Source organism: Suricata suricatta, chromosome 8, assembly GCF_006229205.1.
Source record: "Suricata suricatta isolate VVHF042 chromosome 8, meerkat_22Aug2017_6uvM2_HiC, whole genome shotgun sequence".
Taxonomy (NCBI): Eukaryota; Metazoa; Chordata; class Mammalia; order Carnivora; family Herpestidae; genus Suricata; species Suricata suricatta.
The window spans coordinates 90,397,370-90,406,754 of NC_043707.1; the positions used below are offsets into that span (position 1 = coordinate 90,397,370).

Below are 9,385 nucleotides of genomic sequence, written 5' to 3' on the forward strand. Positions count from 1 at the left end.
TTAAGTATCTGACTTCACCTCAGGTCATGATTTCTCTGTGAGTTTGACCCGGCATCAGGCTCTGTGCTGATAGCTCAGAGCCTGGAGTCTGCTTTGATTCTGTGTCTCCCTATCTCTCTGCTGCTTCCCTACTCATGCTCTGTCTCTCTTTCTCTCTCAAAAATAAATAAAAATTTTTTAAAAACTAAAAAAAATAATGTGATACACTACATTACTTAAATAAAAGAGAAAAATAATATAGTCATTTTGATAGTTGTAGAAAAAGCATTTGAAAAAAAAATTCACCATCTTTTCTTGAGAAGAGCTTCAGCACAGTGGGACTAGAAGGGAACTTCCTCAATCAAATAAGAACACCTCTGAAAATCTATGCCTAACATTCATCCTTAATGAAAGACTGAATCCTTTACTTCTGAGATTGGACAAGCCTATATGTTCTCACTATTTAAATGTATTGTAGATTTAAATGTAAATGTTAAAACTATAAAGCTCACAGAAGGAAACTTAGGAAAATATCTATACACAATTTGCATGGCCAAAATTTCTTAGCCATGACATTAAGAAAAATTTAAAAAGTGAAAATGTAAGCTATAGAAAGAAAGACAACATTCACAATACATTGCCAGCACATCACTACTGAAAACACAAAAAATTTAAATAGGTTAAAAACCTGCGAAGTCAGTTCATAGAAGAGGATATATATAGATGACCAATAAGTAAATTAAAAGATCCTCAATATCATTAGTCATTAGATAAATGCTAAATATAGTCACAATTAAATACTACCTCATAGTCACTAAAATGTAAAAGATTAGAAGATTGAAAGCACTAGATGTTGGGAAGGATACTGTTATGGGTTGGACTGTGTCCCACCAAAAAAGATATGTTGAAGTCCTAACCTCCTGTACCTCAGAATGTGACCTTATTTGAAAACAGGATAATTGCAGATGTAATTAGGTAATGTGGTAAATCACAATATGGACCCCTAGTCCAGTAGGACTGCTGTCCTTACAAGAAGATGGCCATTGAAGACAGATACAAAGACAGAGTCATGTAAAGATGGAGGCAGAGATTAGAGTGCTAGAGGCCAAGGAACATCTGGGGCTACCAGTAGCCGGAAGAGAAAAAAAGATCCTCTCTTCAGCCTTTAGAGGGAGCACAGCCTTTCTAATATCTTGATTTTGTACATCTAGCCTCTAGAACTGTGAGACAATAGATTCAGTTGTTTTAAGCCTTCCGGTTTGTGATACTTTGTTGTGGCCACCCTAGGAAATGTATATAATATATATTTTTTAAGTTTCTTTATTTACTTCTTTATTTATTTATTTAGAGAACAGATGGACAAGTTGGAGAGGGAGACAGAGAGAATCCCAGGCAGGCTCCACACTGTCAGCACAGAGCCCCACATGGGGCTCAAATTCAGGAACTGTGAGATCATGACCTGAGCCAAAATCAAGAGTCAGATGCTTAACCAACTGAGCCACCCAGGTGCCCCAGAAATGTATATAGTTATAAAGCAACTGGAATGTCTGTATATTCCATATATTTTTTATTAGGTTAAACATACACTCACTATATGACTCAGCAATTCTGCTCGTAGGTATATCTAAGAGAAATGAGACTATATGTCTGCAAGAAAACTTGTACGTGGATGTTCATAGCATCTCTAGTTATAGTAATCACAAACTGATATATATAGAATGTCCATGAATGAGAGACTAGATAGACAATATGAACAGGTACAGTCACAATATTGAACTCTACTCAGAAATAGAAATGAACTACTCATAAATGCAACAATATGGATGAACCTCAAAACCATTATGCTGACTAAATGAGGCCAGACACAATAGTGAACATATTGTCTAATTCCATTTATCTGAAAGCCAAGAAAAGCAAAACTAAGCTATCATGATAGAAATTTTGAACAATTGTTCCTTATGTAGGTTTACAGAGAAAGAGTCATGAAGAATGTTCAGACACAATGGAAATAGTCTATATCATGATTAGGGTGTTGGTTATGTGGATGTAAACATTTATCAAAATTTATCTAACTCTCTTTTCTGCCTGCTCCCTCTTCCCCCCACAGCCGCTCTGGCAGCACCACGCTCACTCAGAGCTCCCAGCTCCTGCTAAGCTAGAATCCCCATCTCTCTCTAGTCACGGCCATGATCATGTAACCAGACCTCATCAGCCATGATGACATATTCTACAATATCCGTAAGATCCAGATGTGGGCCACGGGCTGTGCCTAGAGGCGGAGGGGAAAAGGGTCAGCAGGACACAGGGGAACACTGATGACTTGCTCATTGGTGGAAATGGCTGCGCTAAAAACCCAGTACTGAAAACATAGTAATTACGGTGTTGCCATCGTCACGAACCATTACTGGCAGGAAACCAGCTTCACAAAAGAAGCCTACAAGAAGCACATCGAAGACTACATGAAATCAATCAAGGTCAGACTTAAAGAACAGAGGCCAGAAAGAGTAAGACCTTTTATGACAGGGGCTGTGAACAAATTAAGCACATCTCTGTTAATTTCAAAAACTACGAGTCAAAACATGAACCCAGATGGCACAGCTGCTAGGCTGGACTTCCATGAGGCTTGTGTGACCCTAGAGATGATTTTCATTACGGACGGTTCACAAATGGAAAACTGTTAACAAATTTGGCTCTGACTTTGGATGTATCACCTGTTGTCATAACTGGCTGCTGTTCTTCATCCTCACAACACCTCACAACTTAGACAAATGGGACAGATGTCATCTTGAACTCTTCAGTTATTTTTGACCTTGATTTACGTGGAGCAGAGGCATTGCTTTTAAGAAACAAATATGTCATGTACATTGTCTAAAAATAAAACACATTTAAACTCATTTGAGAGAATGCCTCTTAGTTTAATACGTATTTTAGTCCGTCCTGTATTGTGGCCTGGAGAAGCTAGAGCCTGATTGTAGACTTCTGCTAGAAAGCATAACCCTGTGTGCAGATTCCTTCCACAGTGAAAGCTACTTCTGGGACTGGAACCTAAAACACAAGAACCAAAAATCTTAATTCTGAATTCAAATAAAGGGAAAGACCATGCTCATAGCTGTGCCAACATTTGAAGTGGATTTCCTACACACTTCATCACCTACAAGTGGAAGTAGTTAATTCTGTTAGAGATTACCAAGAGAATAAAAAGAGACAAATACAGTTGGAAGCAAAACAACAACAAAACAACTTATCTAACTCTACACTTAAGGTCTTCGTATTTACTGCATATAAATTATTTCTCTATAAGAGTAATCATTGAAAACACTCTCTCAATAGAAATATAAAAGCAAAGTTTGACTTCCACTCCTGGTTAGAATGGAGAAATACGAGGTGGGTCCAATCTCCTGTCAAGGACAACTAGAAAAGCCAGCTAAAATACAAAAGCCATCAATGTCAAGCTTCAGAGAACTATAGGAGCAATGAAGACTAGACGGATTAAGATTCCAAAGACAGAAAACTATGAGATCTGAGGGGAGGGTCTGCAGATGCTTTCTCTTTAAGAGTTTTGGCCAAATTTTTGGCAAGCAAGAGGGTGACAAGCCAGACTCTGTCCAGGATGAAGTGGCTGCTGGGGTCAGAGGAACAGCTGAGGTTTTGGGGCTTCCACATGGCAAGAGAGATAAAATTGTAGACTTGAGGATTCTCAATACCACTGCCAATTTTCTGTTCCAGATTTGCCGAATCCCACATGGCTGGAGGCTGAAGAGCAAAGGGGAAAAATTCTCATATTTACTTAGGAAACTCTACAGTCTGGTCCTTGATTTACCTTTTTTAAAGAATTGTTTTAATGTTTATTTTTGAGAGAGAGAGAGAGAGAGAGCACAAACAGGAGAGGGGCAGAAAGAGAGGGAGACACAGAATCTAAACCAGGCTCCAGTCTTTAAGCTGTCAGCACAGAGGACAACAAGGAGCTTGAACCCACGAACTGTTAGCTCATGACCTGAGCTGACATTGGAAGCTTAACTGATTGAGCCACCAGGTGCCTCTCAATTTACATTTTTGACTCTATTATTCAAATTATCATAACATGAAGATGCTAATCAGAAGGAACATCTCTTCTTGCCTTCTCTTCCCTTCCCTTCCATGACTATTTTGCCTTGTTAATGACAGTTTCTTTGCCTGAATGGCCTTTTCCATTACTTGTCTTGAAATATGAAAATCAATCTAGTCTCCAAAATCAATTCAAATACTTTTTGCATGACATTGGGAACATTTCTTACATATTTTGAACCTCAGTGTTCTCTAACAAATGATGATGAAATATACCTGCAAGATTGTGGTAAAGATTAGAAGAGATAATATAAATGAAAATATCATCTTGAGGACTTAGCACATAAAAGTTCTTCAAAAATTATTCTTCACAAAGGCAATATACAATAAATTATATTTTTATATACCAAAAGAGAAAATGAAAGTTAAAAAATAATACCATTTAAAATAGCATAAAAACACAAACTACATAAGAATATAATATAGTGAAAATTATGCAAGAACTCTATACCAAAAGCTAGAAAGCATTACTGAAACTAAAGAACTAAATAAAGAGATATATCATGGTTATACATTATAAAATTAAATATTTTAAAGATGTAAATTTTCCCAAAAAGTTAATATATAAATTCAAAACTCATTCAATCAAAATTCCAGCCAGGTATTTTTTTTTGTAGAAATTCTGAGCTGATTTTGCTTATTTGTTTTAATTTCAGGTTTATTGAGGTGTAATTGACATAAAGTTATGAAGATGATTTAAATTTTATGTGGAAACACAAAGAGTTCAGGATTTTTAAGGAATCCTTGAAAAATAATTCCATGACTACTGATCACTATCTATTAGAAAACCATAGTAATAATTAAAACTAGATGATAATGGTGCAAAGATAGATACATGACCAATAGAATAGAACAAAGTTATTCTATTTTCATAGTTATTGCCATAAATAGTATTGATGAATTAGATGTATCCATGAGAAAAAAAAATCTTTATTTGAATCTCTACTCAACATTATACATTGGACTATGTTACAATTAATAATACCCGTTCATCAAAATACAGTCAGACAGTAAGAAGGAAACCCAGATTGAGAGAAGATATTCACAATACCTACATCTGACAAAGACTTCATATCAAACATACATAATGAACTCCTACAAAATAATAAGAAAAGGAGAGATAATCTATTTATGAAAAAGGGGAAAATAACTTGATTAGCTCACAAAGAAAGGTAGAGAAATGGCCAATAAACATGAAAAATAATGCTCCACTTTATTGGTCTTCAAGAGAAAGCAAATTAAACCCACTATGAGATACCAGTGCTCCCATCTGAATGAATAAAATATGAAAGTAGGAAAACATCAAGTGCAGGTGAGGTGGTGTGGCAGCAGAACTCCCCGACACTGCCGGTGGGAGTGAAAAGTGATCCAACCATTTCTGCAATGTCGACTCAAGTTGAATGTGTGCATCATTTATAAACCAGCAATTCCCACTTCTGCAGATATATTCAGAAATAAAGACATATACTAGAGCATTAATAAAAGTACTATACATACGGCCATCTGCCAAAGCATGGATAAAGTATAGTGTAGTTATACAAAGGGATACTAAATAGAATGAAAACAAAAGATCTAGGGGTGCCTGGGTGGCTCAGTCAGTTGAGCGTCTGACTTTTGATTTTGACACAGCTCATGATCCCAGGAGGTGGGATCGAGCCCTGTGTCAGGGTTTGTGCTGAGCGTGGAGCCTGCTTAAGACTCTCTCTCTCTCTCTCTCTCTCTCTCTCTCTCTCTCTCTCCCTCTTCTCTCTCTCTCTTCCTCCCTTCCTTTCTCTCTCTCTCTCCCCCTCTTCCTTTTCCCCTCTCCCATACTTGCATGACCTCTCTCTCTCTCAAATTAAAAAAAAAGAAAAGATCTATGACAACATGAATGAACCTCATAAAGAAAATGTTGAGCAACAAAAGACACAAAAGAATATGTAGTGTAGGATTCTATTTATACAAAATACAAAATGCAAAATTCATCTATGCTATTATAAGTCATGATAGTAGTTACCTGAGGGGGAAGCAGTGACTGAGAGGGAGCCCAAAGGGATTTTCAGGGGGAGGTGCGGGTGGTTATAGTTTGATCTGTATGCTGGTTACATGGATGGGTTCAATTTGTGAAAATTTGTCAAGCTGCATCCTTCTGATAAATGCACTTTCTGTATGTATATTACATTTAACATAAAATCAAAAAATAATCTTTCCCTTCCCTTCTCTTTCCTTCCCTTCACAGATGTCCTCAGCCAGAATTATAACTGGTTTTATTGAATGAATGAACTAGATAGACGTAATCAGACAGCAACAATTTTTCTTCTCTCCTCCTATTCCTTAGTTTAAACCCTTCTTGGATAAAATGTTGTGCAGGTCCCATGGCTTTTCCAGTCATGCTTAGATAATAAATAGTCCCTTTGTTCTGGCATTAAGAAGTCCACTCTAGCCTAACAATCACATAACTTAAGCCTGGTCCAGGGTAACCATCACAACTTCAAACTCCTGTCCAATAGAAAGCTTCTCTTTTCTCCCAGCGGGGGCCTGACCTAGGCGGGGAAACCCACAGAGGCGGCAATGGTCCTGGTCGGCTTCTTCATCAGTTCCCAGCTACCCCTTCTGCTCACTGGCTGCTGGCTTGTCTAAGCCCTTAGATTCAGGCCAAGGCACAGGGGATTAGGGGAAATGGCAGGACTTTATATGGCTAGAGCAGCTGCAGTGCACTTTGCTCCCCCAGATGCTGGCTCTCACGAATTGCTTTTGTGGGTTTTCTGGAGAGCATGCCACCGAGACCTCAGATGGCAGTCCACCTCCCCCCCAGCCCCGCCCTGCTCCCATGTACACGATGCTTGTCCTCTGGCAGCTGCTCTGTGAGCTACTCCCTGACCTGGGCTTCCAAACATGCCCTACACAGATTCTCTCTGTTGTGTCTTTCTTCTTGCTGGGTAGTCTCCTTGAGCAAGACTCATTCTGAGAAGATTTCAGATGAGCAACTTCTCATGAGATCTACATCTTTCCTTCCTGGAAAACATAAGTATTTGCCCTGCTGTTCGTGGGACTGCAGCTTGCTGCCAATACATTCCTCATTCTGTACTCTGCTGCGGGCTAGTTGCTCACCTTTAGATGATTGGATTGGGTTAATGTGCAGGTCTTCATGTTCCCCAAACTTCCAGGGTGCACTGAGAGCTCCCTCACTTGGCCTGAGGTGCAGGAAAGCAACTCCTTTTCTTCTATCTACAGAGTCAGTGGGCGGGCAATTCATAGCACACTGATAATTCTCAATTCTCTCCAAAGAAATCCCCTCTAGGCTGGTCTTTGGGACATGTCTCTTATATGCTCTCTAGTTGGATCTCTTAGAATCTTGCGCTAGGGCAGTGGAGACACAGTCGGGTACTTGGCTCCTATTGGATTCTTCTCAAAGTGAGACAGCAAGTCTCATTTTAACATCCTCTTACATAATTAATCTTCTTCTTCTCTTCTCATCTATCATAGTTTTTCTCTCTTGACCTTTGTCACTTTCAATTTTGTGTTCCATTATTGATGTGTATATCAAACTTCCTCTACTAACCTATAGGTTTTTGGAGAATAGGGTTCAAAGCTGATTTAACCTTTTATCCCATGTAAAACTTAGTGGAGCACTGGTACTGAGATGGAGCTTAATACATACAAAGGTAATGAAGAGTTACATAATTAGAGCTACCTCCTGCAGGACTGGACACTTTGAGTAGGGTTAAACCTGATCTTTTGGTTAGTACCCCCAAGAGTTTTCTGATTCTGTAGGCTGTGTTTAATTTTTTTTTAACATTTATTCATTTTTGAGAGACAGAGCATGAGTGGGGGAGGGGCAGAGAGTGAGGGAGACACAGCAGGTTCCAGGCTCTGAGCTGTTAGCACAGAGCCCGATGTGGGGCTTGAACTCACAGACATTGAGGTTATCACCTGAGCCGAAGACAGATGCTTAACCAACTAAGCCATCCAGGCACCATGTAGGCCATGTTTAAAACACACTCATTGATTTGCTATTCATTCAACAAATACTTTTTGAGAATTTATTATGTTCCAGTTACTGGGTAAATGATTGGAAATAAAACAGACATGACCTCTACCCTTTTGGAGTTTAGAATTGAATTGGTATGAATTTGACATGAGAGATGAGTAAGCTTTGGCTAGGCAGATAGGAAGAAGAACCAAACCCTGTTGGGAAAAACTGCCAAGGAGTCTTGACTCAGAAGTGAGAATGTGTCTATATGTCCACAGAGTGCAGGTGAGAAGAGCTGTAACAGAGCAGCCTGGACCGAGCACAGTCCAGGCTGGATCAGTGCCGGTGTGGAGGATAAAGTGATTCTACAGCACAGGCACAGAGAGGCTTGGGCAGACAACAGTGGTCTCTGAGGGTGGCTCTGAAACCTGGTTTACTTCAGCATGGGAAGTCAAGGTCCTGAAAAATGTGATTTACAGTGTCCTCTAAATCCTTTGTAAGTGTACTCATCCTGGTTAATGAAAATAAGCACTGAGGTGTCTTTTTGAAACCTGTTTGTGGTTGTATCTGCCTCTCAATTGATAAATAGCTGTGTCAATTTTTATATGCTACTTAAATGTTCTTGCTTCTATCAGATAAAGGGCTAGTATCCAAAATCTACAAGGAACTCACTAAACTCCATACCCAAAAAATGAATAATCCAGTGAAGACATGGGCAGAAGATCTGAACAGACACTTCTCCAAAGAGGACATCCAGATGGCCAACAGGCACATGAAACGATGCTCAGCATCACCCATCATCAGGGAAATACAAATCAAAACCACACTGAGATACCACCTCACACCAGTCAGCGTGGCTAAAATGAACAAATCAAGAGACTATAGATGCTGGCGAGGGTGTGGAGAGACAGGTACCCTCCTACACTGTTGGTGGGAATGTAAACTGGTGCAGCCGCTCTGGAAAACTGTATGGAGGTTCCTTAAAAAACTATCAACAGAACTCCCCTATGACCCAGCAATAGTATTGCTAGAGATTTACCCAAATGATATAAAAATGCTGATGCATAGGAGCACATGCACCCCAATGTTCATACATGCACTTTCTACAATAGCCAAATCATGGAAAGAGCCTAAATGCCCATCACCTGATGAGTGGATCAAGAAGATGTGGTATATATATATATATATATATATATATAATGGAGTATTACATGGCAATGAGAAAGAATGAAATATGGCCACTTGTAGGAAAGTGGATGGACCTCGAGGGTGTCATGCTAAGCGAAATAAGTCAGGTAGAGAAGGACAAATACCATATGTTTGCACTCATAGATCTAACAGGAGAAACCT

At 39.1% G+C, this 9,385-nt stretch overlaps 1 pseudogene; it reads left to right on the forward strand.

Moving 5' to 3' along the window:
• Nucleotides 1-2,165: 2,165 nt before the first annotated feature.
• On the forward strand, nt 2,166-2,660 carry LOC115300118 (annotated as a pseudogene).
• The last annotated feature ends 6,725 nt before the right edge of the window (nt 2,661-9,385 follow it).